At 43.9% G+C, this 13,822-nt stretch overlaps 1 protein-coding gene across 3 annotated transcripts in view; it reads right to left on the reverse strand.

Moving 5' to 3' along the window:
• GNG12 (G protein subunit gamma 12) overlaps positions 1-13,297 on the reverse strand; it is a 129,745-nt gene extending 116,448 nt beyond the window's left edge. For 2 of the 3 annotated variants that reach the window (XM_003892034.3, XM_009210555.3), the window contains exon 1: positions 12,873-13,297. The gene's annotated coding sequence lies outside the window, so the exon portion shown is untranslated. Of the gene's footprint in view, positions 1-11,351; positions 12,589-12,872 lie in introns of those variants that run through there. The other variant, XM_003892036.5, reaches the window with a different exon arrangement.
• Between the last annotated feature and the right edge of the window lie 525 nt (positions 13,298-13,822).

Consider the following 13,822-nt stretch of genomic DNA (forward strand, 5'->3'; position numbering starts at 1 on the left):
CACTCATTTTAGAGATGAGTAAACTGAGACACAGCCGTGAAAAACATTCCCAAGATTCCAGAGGTGGTAAGAAGCATCACGAGGCCTTGAACCTGGGCAGTGTGAACCTTCATTACTAGACTCCGACGCCTCTGGGGAACTCACAGACAATTTTCAGCCAGGAAGTGACCCACTGAAATTTATGTTTCAGAGAAATCATGCTGGAGGCAGTGTGCAGGGTAAAGGTCAGTTAGGAAGCCACAACAACAATCCAGGTGAGAGGCATGGGGGTACGGAGGAGCAGACATATGGGCGCTTTAGGAGATGGACCCAGGCTTTGGTTGGGGGCAGGGTGTACGAGCTAGGGAGAGATGAAGAGGAGGGAGGCGTTCCTGATGACTCAAGGGTTCAGAGCTTAGCAACCTGGGTGGATGGAAATGTCTTACGGAAAACAGGCCGGAAAGCAGGTTTTAAGGGGAAGATGATGAGATCAGTTTTCAGCAAATGTCTACCTGAATTTGAAGAGCCTAAGACAGACAATCTACAGTTGTGTCTTAGGAAAATTCTACAGACTGTGATCTTCGTTTACTGAATTCAGGTAGTCACTATTTTCACCCTAGTTCTGCCAAGCCACTTTCCTCCTCTTCTTTCCCCTTTGCACTGGTTACACTTAAAATAGTTTAAAAAGCAGCAGTTCCACAATCCTAAACTTGCCTCCCTTCAAAAATAACATAGTGTGTACGCAAAATGCCACACTCATTACAGCTTATTTCTGAACAAAAAGCAGATTTCCCTGCAAATTCTTAATTGCATTTTCATTAAATCCAGATTCTTTATAATGGCGTATGTGACCTATTCTCTGTCGACTTCTCCAAACTCATCTCCTACCACGTATTAATTCATTCATTGTTCTTTACACTCCTACCACAGGAGCCTTCTTTTTGTGCTCAAACACGCAAAGCTTGTTCCCAGCTCAGTGCCTTTGCACTGGCTGCTCCCTCTACCTGGAACGCTCTTCTCCAGAATTTAACCTGGTTGCCTCCTGCTCATTCAGCTCTCAGCTCAAATACCAGCAGAGAGATCCCGAGCATGAGAAGGATTTGTCATAATGTTGCTAGCTCTGATATGGGCTTAAGGGCAAGGGACCAGAGGGAGGTCTCTAGGAGTTGATGGCTCCCAGCTGAGAGGCAGCAGAGAGCCAGAGGCCCTCATCCTATAATTGCAGGGAACTAGATTCCACCCACAACCTAAATAAGCCTAGAAATGAATTCTTCCCAAAGCCTCCCAATAAGAGGCCAACACCTTCAATTTGGCCGTGTAAAACCCAGAGGAGAGAAACCAGCCAAGCCCACCCTGACTTTCAACGTACAGAACTGTGAGATAATTCATATTTGTTGTGTTAGGCTGCTAAATTTGTGGTAATTTGTTATAGTAGCCATAGAAAACTAACACACTCTTACAGCTGATGTGCGTTATAGTTTAATCAGCAGCATTTTTTTTTTCTTAGTGGCACATAGAATAATGGCACATAGAATACTGGCACATCTAATCAATGACATCTTAAATTTGTTGAAATATGGTGTTATTATCTCTATTTTGCAAACGGGAAAACAGCATCTGAGAGGTCAGGTGATTTGCCCAGGAGACTGAAACTGCAAACTCAAGCTCTAAACCGGGGGTGTCCAATCTTTTGGCTTCCCTGGGCCACACTGGAAGGAGGAGAATTGTCTTGGGCCACACATAAAATACACTAATGATAGCTGATGAGCTGAAAAAAGAAATCGCAAAAAAATCTCATAATATTTGAAGCAAGTTTACGAATTTGTATTGGGTCACATTCAAAGTCATCCTGGGCCACATGCGCCCCGCATTTTGAGATTTTTTTGCAATTTGTTTGTAAGCTCATAAGCTATCGTTAGTATTCGTGTATTTTATGTGTGGCCCAAGACAATTCTCCTTCCACTGTGGCCCATCTTTTGAGCCCATGTTCAAAAGATTGAACATCCCTGGGCTAGGGTATCTTGTCAAAAGGCCAAGGAATGGCTGACATGACCTCCTTCAGGCTCATGTCTGATACAGGACCACAAAGACCCAGCTAGCTCCGGAAGCAGTCAATCCCTTCTGATCAGGCACCCAAAGGTGCTAGGTACCCTTCTAGGTACTGGACCAAGATCCTGCCCTTATGAAGCTGACACTATAGTGAGGTAGGTTAATATAACAATTGATTGAGATAAGTGCTAGAAGGAAAACAAAACATCCAGAGAACTTCAAAGCAACCTTCACAAAAGTCAGAAAGTACATATTCAGGAGCTGAAAAGAAACAGAGCACTGGGCCTGGAAGATAAAATTTTTTCTTTGGGATTTTTCATGGGCCACTCATTGCTAGTGTGGAAACTCCCAGAGACAGAGTTTTCTGTTGTGAGTTTAAAATATTTTTTTTGTTTTTTTGCTTTTTTTGTTTTTTGATGGAGATATAGGGTAACTTTATACTCAAATTCATAAGACTGCCTCTTGTGAATTTCCAAAAACAAAGCCACAGCCATCTTCCCATCAAATAACAACTTCCCTCTCTTTCAACAGCATTCAGTTTTTAAAAGATGAAAATTAATTTTATATTAAAATAACATCCCAAGAGCTGACTGAAAGAGCACTTCAAAAAGAAAGATGATTCTATGCAACTCCAATCCCACATCCTTTGTAGAATCTTGAGCTCTGGCTTGACTTCTTACATTGTGCTTTTACTTTCATCTTCTCTTTCACCCTGGAAATACAGTAGACAAAGCTCTGATGGTGAAATTAAAGGGAGAACAGGAGCCCAATTCAGAGAGTAAACAACAACAACAAAACGTGGCATGTATAACCTTCTTTCAGGAGATACTTGTAAGTGGAAAATTCTAGGCTTCTTAAAAGGAAGTTTTTAAGTTTTGCAGGAAATATTATTGAAATGTATATATTCTCAACCTCTCTCTTTTGTTTTTGTTTGAGAGGGAGAAATTCCAGGCTAGAAGATCATCTTCATCATGTTTTTTGGAGAAGCCCCAGTTTAGTAATACCATTAGCTGAAAACTATTTTTAATTCAGACATTAGCAACTGGCATAAAACCCTACTTTCCACTTCTCTTGATTTTGCACTGACAATTTGGCAGCCCACTCTACCCTTAGGCCCAAAAGAGCCATCACATTCATAAGTCTGTATTTAGGAGATTCTGACAGAGATGTATGCAAGAGGAAAGGTCAACAAATGCCCACAGGAGGATCAACATTCTGTAAAAGATGTAAGAACGGCCCCAAACCACCATCTCACTCATAATAAAAAATATTTCAATGGCTCTAAATTACTGTTGTGCAGAAACCAGATTAGCAAAAATAAGAAGAGCTGACACTTTTATGGCCGGTGGCCCTAAGGAACCAGGACATCCAATACATTCCTAATGGGAGGGCAAAATGGTTCAATCTTTCCGGAGGGGTACTACAGAGCACTGTGATTCAGCAGTCCCACTTCTGGGCATCAATCCTTAGGTACACCTTCACAAAGCAAAATGATTTATTACATCTTTATTCTTCACGGCACTGTCTGTAATAGCAAAAGACTGGGAAACAGCCCAAAGGTCCAGCAGTAGGGATTGGTCAAGAGGACCATGGTACATCCACATGATGGAAGACTTGTTATTCTACGTGTGTGTGAGAGAGATACTTGCAGAGACAGATGTCTAAAACATACTGCTAATTTTAAAAGGCAAGGTAAAGAGTATATATACCATCTTTAATGAGAGAAGGGGGAAGAATTAAAATACCATATATTCTTTTAGATTGTATTTACAAGTTGCTACTTGCAGAGAATATGGGACAGGCGTGCATGGGGATAAGATGGGAGCAAGATTTTTGAATTTGAAAACTTTTGATTTTTTGTGAATTTGCTATTTAAAGAAATCCTGGGGCTGGGCATGGTGGATCAGGCCTATAATCCTACCACTTTGGGAGGCCGAGGCTGGCAGCCTCAGGAGTTGCTTGAGCCTAGGAGTTCGAGACCAGACTGGGCAACATGGTGAAACTCCATTTTTACAAAAAACACAAAAATTAGCCAGGCGTGGTGGCAGGCACCCATAGTCCGAGCTAGTCAGGAGGCTGAGGTGGGAGGATCACCTGAGCCAGGTAAGTCGATGCTGCAGTGAGCCATGATTGTGCCACTGCACTCTAGCCAGGGTAACAGAGTGAGATCCTGTCTCAAAAAAAGAAAAAAGAAAAGAAAAGAAATCTTGTAGGGAAGTCTTATAGGAAATTGTCAAAAATGTTTACCTTTATATAAGATTATAACGTTTCTTCAAGATCATATATTATGTATTTTCAAAAATATAGAGGTTGCATAGGCAATTTTCCCAAAAGTATGAAGAAAGCACAAGATTGGCAGGGAAGAGATAAAGCTAAGGTGGAGTTCAGCAACTCAGGAGGAGGAGTTGGAGAAACCTGGGTTTAGGCAGGTAGGTTCTCATGTGAAAGTCGGTCAGGGAAATCTCAGTCCAGAGTTCAGAAGGTGAGCACAGTGAGCGTGGAGAGGGCAATTTCTGCCCTGTGTTATATTACCTGCTGGATGTGCGTGGCTCTGAGCCCCCTGATATTTATTACAGCCAGAAGAAAGTCAGAGAACTGTAGGTGAATGGGAGGCAAAGACAGGAACACTAGGATTACCTCCCAGGCGGCCTGCCAGGAGCATTGATTTGCTCTTGGAAAAAGCATGCTGCTCATCAAATATTTATGTTAAAAAAGAGGGCAAGGCATGTGCTGGAATATTCTGCTTAATTTGACAGAGATATTCCTTGAAAACTTGAGACTCCTGGAATTTTGTGTAATCAAATCATACTAGAAACACAAGTGAATTAGCTATTTAAAGAAATTCTGTAAGAAATTCTTAGGAATTGTCATATTCTGCTCTTTCTGCTTTGAGAATATGAGTATGTCTGAAGATGGCTGCATTTAACCAGGTTAAATGTGAAAGGCATTCACGTTTCTGCATCTTTTGGATTTTTTCACAAGGTGTATTGTCTCCAGAAAACAGCAGATGGCCTAGGTATGAAGTACGAACCAGCACCTTGGCCCTCAGGACCACTACCTTAGCAGTCAGATTCACTAAACATGGCTGATCCTACAGGCCAGAAGAGGAGCCAGGAGGAGGAAGTTGATTCTGACTATAGGCTTGTCTAAAGGATCAACTTAAAAAGCATGCAAGTAGTACCAGTTGGTACTAAGAGGAACACAGACAAACCCTCTGAGTTTGTGATACCTTTGGCAACAAGACTCTGCACCCCTTAGCCTAAACTAGGAGCCTTTTTCCAGAAGTAGCAGCTACTCATAGGTAAGTTCCAAAGGCTCCTGCAACCACTGTTACTTGCATCCTGTCCCCAAGGAAAAAGGCCTATGGCTGATCAATAAATAACATGAACCCCTCTCCACATTCCCAAGAGTTACTGCTACTCCATTCCCTGCACCAGGCCAACAACACAATGGGTGCTGGTGACCCTGGCAAGTGACCCTCAGAAATAATGAATTGAAGAGAAAGAAGTTCATCATAGGCAACGTGTACCACTGAATGTTTCTTTCCTAGCATATATAATCCATACTACTTTTTTACATGTACCTTGCTGACACACACCACAGAAAACATGGTTTTATTCCTTCATTCCACTGGCATTCATGAAGTTTATACGTTTCCCAATAAAGCCCGACATGATAAACCAAATGGTTAAGTGACAGACTCTACCAGCTGATGGCATCTAGGGGACTACTGTGGCTGTAGGGGCTTTGAGAAGCAGAACTGCTGGTAGCCATATTGTGCCTTTGTGTGTGTTAAAAAAGGTAATCCCTCCAAGTACACCTAGCCTTTTGCAGGCTTGATAGCATCAGAAAGAAGTTCCCTTTTGTCCTAGCAGAGGCAATCCTACTCCAGGATGCATGTGGTTTTTGTTTGTTTAGCAGATGTGAACCTCCCATTTGCCTCCTTGCCCAGGCCCTCTTGTGCAGTGAACAACCTGTACAACAGTTCAAGGCATCCCTGCCAAGAAGTCATAATCCATTCTTTCTGCTTCTTGGCCAGACATCCAACCCTCCCATGACAACTTATCTGCACAGCCAATCATGACCTTATATACCCACATGAAGCCCCATGGTCTAATGTGCAGGCCATGGTCTAATAATTCAGGTTTCATTAGTGTAGGTATAACTTAGGCATCCAGTCTAAAGGTTACACCTTTCTAATTTGCCTGAGATTCTGGTTAAACTTGGTATGATGATGTTATCTCACTAACGTCTTCAATAAGCCTCAATAAAGTCCAGAAGGCTTTCAGATTTTGATTCCTCTTTCCATCCTTAGCTTTAGCTTATGGTGGGATTTAATGGATTTCAGTTTGAGTCTTCACTTGAGGAAAAACCTCATGTTTTTCCTCTGCAATAATTTATCCCCCCGCCCAAAATCCCACAAAATTTGACGTAACTGCAAGCTTGGGGTCTGAGTCAAAGGGTCCCAGCGGGGAGTTAAGGGTTTAGTGTCCAGTGGTCAAGGACGTCTCGGCTAGTGCCATCTGCAGCTAAATAAAAGCCTGATTATTTCACATCAGTGAAGTTAAGATGGGCTCATGTGAGTCTGGACACAGCCATTCTGAATGAAGACAATTCTCTACACACAAGTGCAGAGATGACAACTGATTCAGACTTCACTCCAGTGAGCATGTGTGATCACGCAAACTCAAGTTCAACCAGAGCTTATACTTCTCTCTTCTGTCAACCAAAGGGGATCCTATGTGTCATTAACATGACCTTGCCTATAAGGGGAGTGGTGGCCTACTGTGTCAGAAAGCACACAGAATACAAAGCCTTCTGACTCTCTGGGCCCAATGTCAGCCAGTTATTATACAATCAATGAAACTGAAAATTACAGAAGATTTTAGCAACCAATCTCTTAGAACTTTTAGCTACTAACCCTCCGGCAGAACTGAAAGTATTAAGTCTTAATAGTCTCCAACACTCCAGTATTTTTTTTTTTTTTTTTTTTTTTGAGACGGAGTCTTGCTCTGTCGCCCAGGCTGGAGTGCAGTGGCGCGATCTCAGCTCACTGCAAGCTCCACCTCCCAGGTTCATGCCATTCTCCTGCCTCAGCCTCCAGAGTAGCTGAGACTACAGGCGTCTGCCACCATGCCCAGCTAATTTTTTGTATTTTTAGTAGAGACGGATTTCATCATGTTAGCCAGGATGGTCTCGATCTTTGAGCCACCACGCCCGGCCAACACTCCAGTTTTTATTATACAGTAATTCTCTGAAATGCAGACTCATTAAAAGAAGACAAAAACCCTCCTTGTCACAGGATGGCAACCAGACACTTCACAACCAAGCACTTTTATGATACCCAATAAAGCCTGACATGATAAACCAAACATTTCAGTGACACCAGAAATGATTTTCAAGAGAGACTCTCCAATAAACGGAATAATCTAGCTAGAAGTTATCTTAAGTCAAATCACCTCCACTATCTGCCCTGGATCCATGCTACCTGTTAACTACTCTCCTGTCGTTCCTAAGGGAGGAAAGTGGGGAGATCATGATGTGTGGGTATCTGCTGGTTCTAGAACAGGACTTAGCAGGTCAGTTCCTTCATCTGTATTATCCAGGCCCCCTTTGGGAGTCCAGGGATGAAAGAGGTAGACTTCACAGGGTCACCAAGGACTGGACCTTTGTGTTCTCTTCAGGCCTGCTGGGTCTCAGCAGCCATTTGGAAGTGTTAACCGCTATGGCTAAAGAGTGGCAAGTCTGATGGAGAGGCACTGATGATTCTCCTCAGGTAGGTCACCTAAAAGGAGTCTCCTCCTCATGTTTCTCTTGATTTGATTTACAGTTTTTAAGCAAAACTGACTCCATAAAGCCCTCTTCACTCTCACCTCTGGCTGGATGCACCTCCATCTCTGCGCAGAGGGCATGAGATGCGGAGTTAAGATGCTTCTGGGTCAAATTCTGTTCTTGCAACTTAAGCAAGGTTCAGACTTTAGGGAACCTCAGCTTCCTCCTCTGGGCTGTTGTGAGAACTGAGCAAGACTGTATATGGGAAGGGTTTAGAAACAGCCCAGTATATAGAATACATATAATTGTGCTGTAATTAGTTTTTATCTATCCAACCTTCCTGTTAAACTAAGTGCACCAATATTTGCCTCATTACTGTCTTCCTGGTGTCCGATATACTGAAGGTGCTGTAAAAGCGCAGCTCATCAATGCAGGCCTGGATCTGGGAAGTCACAACTTCCATAAAGTCAAGGTTAGTGGACTAGGTCTATATGCAGATCCTAAAAACCCACTGGTAGACTTTTCAAATATTCCTCATGAAGATCAACCTACAAGCTTCTGGGCCTTCTCTTTTACTGCTAAACAATTCTCACTGCAAAGGTTTTGACATTTAACCGAAGGACATTCAACTGCCATAAAAGTTGGTGCTTTTTCCAAAACAACAACAAAATCCTGCTATTTGTAGTTAACAAGCCAGATTTGTTTTTTAGTAACTATTACACAATTTTTTTTTTGTATTTGTAGTTAATAAACCAGATTTGTTTAGTAACTATTACACAAATGAATTATTTTTTAGTATATATATAGGCGCATTGTGGAAAATAGGGGAAAAGCAAGTTGGGGTGGGGGGAGCACCATAATCCCATCACCAATTTGTCTGTATTTTCTTCTAGCCTTTTTTTATGGTTTAAAAATAATTTTTAGGCTAGCTGTAATTGTAATAACACAATGTAACTGTGCACATTGCTTTTCCCCATTTTAAACTGTAACAGACTTCATGCATTACTGATTTTTAAAAGTCTAATGAAAAAGAAAATGGAATTGAGATTTGGAAGAATTAACTTGTTTAACAAATTACAAACCATTTCACATTCAAAAGACATAATGATGATTGTCTAACTCTCTTACTTTGTAAGTACTATTTGGCAGGACTATTTAAACTACTGAGCTTTTTTTAGATTTGGGGGAAATACTAAAATTTTGTATAGCTGTTTTCCTGTTACAAAAATAATGCATGCTCATTATACAACATGTAGAGAAAATTTCAATAATTTAATGTTAACATTTATTGAATGTGGACTATGCACCAGGCACTAATCCAAACGCTATATACATAAATTAGCTCATTTATTCCTTATAACACTTATGGAAGCATAGATTAAGTAACTTGCTCACTGTCTACTCACCTAGAAGTATGAGCCACAAATCATTATGCTATGTTCTAGGAGTGAAAAGCGTCAATAATTTACTCAATCAAATGCTTCAACTGTTTCAGAGCATAATGTCATAGGCAAGAAACAATTAATAATAACACTGTACCCTTTATAGTTATTTAAAATTATTATTAACCACATCTCTGTGTCCCAGTGGAGCAATTAGTAAAACGAGAAATCATCTGTGGCATGAGCTAAGCTCCTGGTTCAGCCCAATTCTGTGCAACTGACGTGCTAAGACAAAAACAAGAAGATTTAAAGGGTTTGTTTTAAAGACAGAGGCTTTTTTTTTTTTTGAGACAGAGTTTTGCTCTTGTTGCCCAGGCTGGAGTGCAATGGCCAATCTTGGTTCACCGCAACCTCTGTCGCCCAGGTTCAAGTGATTCTCCTGCCTCAGCCTCCCAAGTAGCTGGGACTACAGGCATGCACCACCATGCCCAGTTTATTTTGTATTTTTAGTAGAGACGGGGGAGGGGGGGCGTTCTCCATGTTGGTCAGGCTGGTCTCAAACTCCCAACCTCAGTTGATCTGCCCACCTCGGACTCCCAAAGTGTTGGGATTACAGGCGTGAGCCACTGCGCCTGGCAAGATAAAGACATTTTAAAAATCTTTTAGATTTTAGGAAATGAGTCAACAATGTGATGAGTAGAGTCCCTGAATTAACTGAACACCCAATCTCATGAAAATTTATAAATAAAACAACCACTCACAATCAGCCTAACACTTCTTATGGCTTATCTGTTGGCCTTGGACATCAGTACATGCAAAAGTAAATAACAGGATACCCTTGGGTCACGTGTTTTCATACTTTAATTAAGAATTATACTTGGTTAAAGATGAATACTTCAGTTCCTGGCTACTTTCCTACCTAGGGTTAATAAACACAACTATTTGAAATATAAATTATCTTTAAATGTAAAGGATAATGCAATGTTTCTGTCAAAATTACTATGCAACTGTAACTTTGGCACTAAAAGCATATTAAAACTATTAATCCTTTAATCATAATTATTCATATTGTTGTGGTAGAAACACCACACACATACACATACCAGTTACTTCTGGGGAATTTGAAATTGCTCTATCTAGCATTTCCGGAAGGTTCAAGCTACCACCTTGCAATTTATCCAGTAGCCTGCTGCTTGAACAAGCTAGATTAATATCTAATAATTTTGACCATGTACTGTGTGTTAAGTCCAGTTTAAGTGTTTTCCAAAGACTGTTTCACATACTTTAAAGCCCTACAGATAGAGACCATTATTATCCCCATCTTATAAATCAGACTGAAAAGGTTAAATAGCTAATATTTTCATCTAAGTCTGTCTGACTCCAAAGCCAACACCCCAAATCACTGTTAAACAAGCTTCTCTTCCAAGTTAGGGCTCAGAAAAATTTACTTGACTTTCACAACTTGCCTTTCTAGGTTAAGCTTAAGCTGACATAAAACTCCAAATTAAAGCAAAACACAATAAATCACTTAATTCTAAATTTGATTTTTTTTCCTGCTAGACAGAAGTTTTCAACAATTAAAAAAAAAAAAACTAATCTGATATTGGCTAACCACTTCCTCGAGTGTTCTGACCATGAAGCCCTTTGCTCTCACACTTTAATAAACCACCGATATTCTCTAACAAGTGACAACACAAATCCACAAGTCTAATTGTTAGAGAGCTTTCAAGTAAGATTGGAGCTTTCTGGACAGGAAATTTTTATAATACTATTTTTTTCAGGCTCTTGTGAATCACAGATTCACATTTTCATATATTTCTACACAAATCTAAGTGCTGTATGCCCTGTTGGGTGTTCGATATCTAGTAAATTACGTGAGTTAAAAACAGCAAAAATAGGACTGCATTATTTATAAGGTCTAACGACGCAGTAGACTTTTTAGCATTTTTTGGACTTAAACCAGGGCTTTACGGCGCTGGTTAACTATTAGAGAAGGCAAAGGGACTGAACATTTTATCTGAAAGTCCTTTTATCACTTAAGACTCTGTAAAATGTTTGATTACTTTAAAAATTGTGTGTGTGAATCATGTTAGTTTACTAGAAAAGGGGCTTGCTAGTACATATAATTGGGTTAAAAAAAAACAAAAACAAAACAAAACAGCTCCTTACTTGAATGTGATTGTTTTGGCAATAGTAAAATTCAATCCCGTCGTTCTAGCGCTGCCTGCCTTCCTGGTTCTCCTAGGTGAGGGCCGCCATCCTGCGATAATTTACTTCGAGAGCTGAGAAGCGCTGGCAAGGGTGCAGTCTGGTGACTAGCACTTTTAACAACAAAGCCAAACTCCGCTTTTAAAATAGAGAAGGCACAGACGCAGACCCTGCCTCTGACGACATCCAAAAGATTCATTATAGACAGCCTATTCAGGCGAAGCTACAACCGCCCCAGGAAATATAAACTGTGTCGGCAAAGACAGCAGGGGGGAGAGGAAGTAACTGATGGGAAGGAAGCTAATCATGTGAAGTTTGTCCAACTCCACACGGTCTAATAAATTCCCGTTTGTTTCCGCTGGGAGCAGCCATTAAACGCGCCCTGACACGTGGGCGCAGGAACCTCCCTTCTACCTCTGGCGTTCAGAGATTTCCTTCTCTACCCACTTGTTTGTATACAACCACGCCCGGCAGGATGACCACCGGATGACCGGCCGCGGCAGTGCCTCCACTCAGCCCCAGCTGGGCAAAGTTTCACTCCACTGCGGCGACGTGAACAAGAATCACGGCTTCCTTACCGTGAGTTATGAATGATTTAAGCCAAGTTTACAGGACACACAAAGCGAGGGACGAGTGAGTGACGGGAGGCGCTGACAGGGTTTTAAAGTTAGCTTTTATTGATACGCCCTAATTACAATGAAAAACAGAAGTCACCCTGACCCACGGGATAACTGTCGGGGCAATAATATTTTTAAGAAAAAATCACGCAAGACTGAGCCTCAATCTCCCCCTTATCACCTGCAAATACAGTCTGCAAAAGGGCAGCCTAGGGACCCCACTCGGGGGTCCCTCGCAGGGTGCGTCATACGGGCTCTCCCCTCTGCGACCCGCTATTTCCCTGCTAGACCCCCAGCGCCCAGCGGATTCCAAGGCTGCGCTCCCGCCGGCTGGTCCCGGGAGGTAGAAAGTAGGCAGAGGGGCGTGGCGTCTCTGTCGCCCCCAGATTCCAGCCCTCCTCCAACGCCTGGCACCACCACAAGCCAGGGCTGGGAACACTGGGGGCCTCCCAATCGGGCGCGGGGCGCACGGCCGCAGGCTGGCGAGGAGGCAAGCGAGCTCGCCGGGAGACCTTTCCTTCCACCCCTAGCCTAGCCCCAGCCCCAGCCGTGGGGGCACCGGCTCCCCGCGACATCGGGTTGCCGCCCGTCGAGGGCGACCGCGCGGTTTCTGCCTCTGGGTCTGGGTGTCCCTTGCCCCCTTCCTCCGCCTCTCCCCGGTCTCCGGCGCCCAGCGCCCCGACCAGTCCCCGCCCTCCAGGACACTCTTCCCTCCTTCCTTCCTTCCTCCGCTCCCTCCCTCCATCTCGCTTCCCAACACCCGGGACTCGGAGGCGGCCCCCGAACTCGCTGGCCGACGCCCCGCGCCGCGCCCGGACCCCGCGGGGACCCGAGTCACCACCCGCGCCCGCCGCTTGGTACTCACCCGCCTGCTGGTGCGCTGCCCCGCCGTCGCCGCCGGGACTCGGTCTCTAAGGGTTCCTGGAGACGGCTCCGACCTCTCCTCCTCCTCCTCCTCCTGCTCCTCCGGGCGCCGGCTCCGCCTCGCTGGGGTGGGCGGGGCGGCGGCGGCCCCAGGCTCCTTCCTCCGCGCCGGGCCCTGCCTCCCGCCCAGACACCCTGGCTATGTTGCCCCGGGCCGCGGAGCCCGCGTTGTGGCCCGGCTGGAGGAGGGGAGAGGCCTGGGGAAGCTCGGTGGACGTCTGGCCGTCTTTGGCCATCCCCCTTCCCCTAATTCTCATGGAGGACCTGAATTTCTAGGAGTTGAGGGCTCCCACTCTACGACCCGCTCCTCCGCGGGGCCGCCCTGACGCCTCGCAAGTTTCCTTCGCGTGCGAACGCCTCGCCAGCCCCTGTGCCAGCGGTCCCCAGGGCTGTGAGGATGAGCGCTGCCAAACCCCTACACAAAAGTTTGGCTCTGCCCCAGACACTATGGAGGAAAACACTCACAGTAACATTTAAAGGGCCCTGGGGCCACGGAGAGACGTTTCACAGAAAGTGGAGGATTATTGAATTTGTAGTACATCCACCCACCATTAGCTTCCCGTCCATCTGCCCCAACCCCCTGAAATTTGTTTCCGAATGTCCAGTACCTGGCAGAGTTCTGCCCAATGAATTAATCGGATTTGGTTGGTCTTTTCTGGAATGGTTCAAGGTCGGGTAAATGGAGGAGCCATTTCTGCTTCCACAGATTTCGTACTATTCCTTGGGCCATTCGACAAACATTACCGAGCACCCGCTGTGTACCAAGCGCGATGCTAAAGGTGATGGGAGAGGTATAAAGATGAAATCAGACAGAGGGCTTGCCTTCTTGGAGTCCAGAAAGAATAAAGAAGCTGAATGTTCAGAAAACCACTCAGCGGACTTCTGGAGTAT

The sequence above is a fragment of the Papio anubis genome, chromosome 1, assembly GCF_008728515.1.
Source record: "Papio anubis isolate 15944 chromosome 1, Panubis1.0, whole genome shotgun sequence".
Classification (NCBI taxonomy): domain Eukaryota; kingdom Metazoa; phylum Chordata; class Mammalia; order Primates; family Cercopithecidae; genus Papio; species Papio anubis.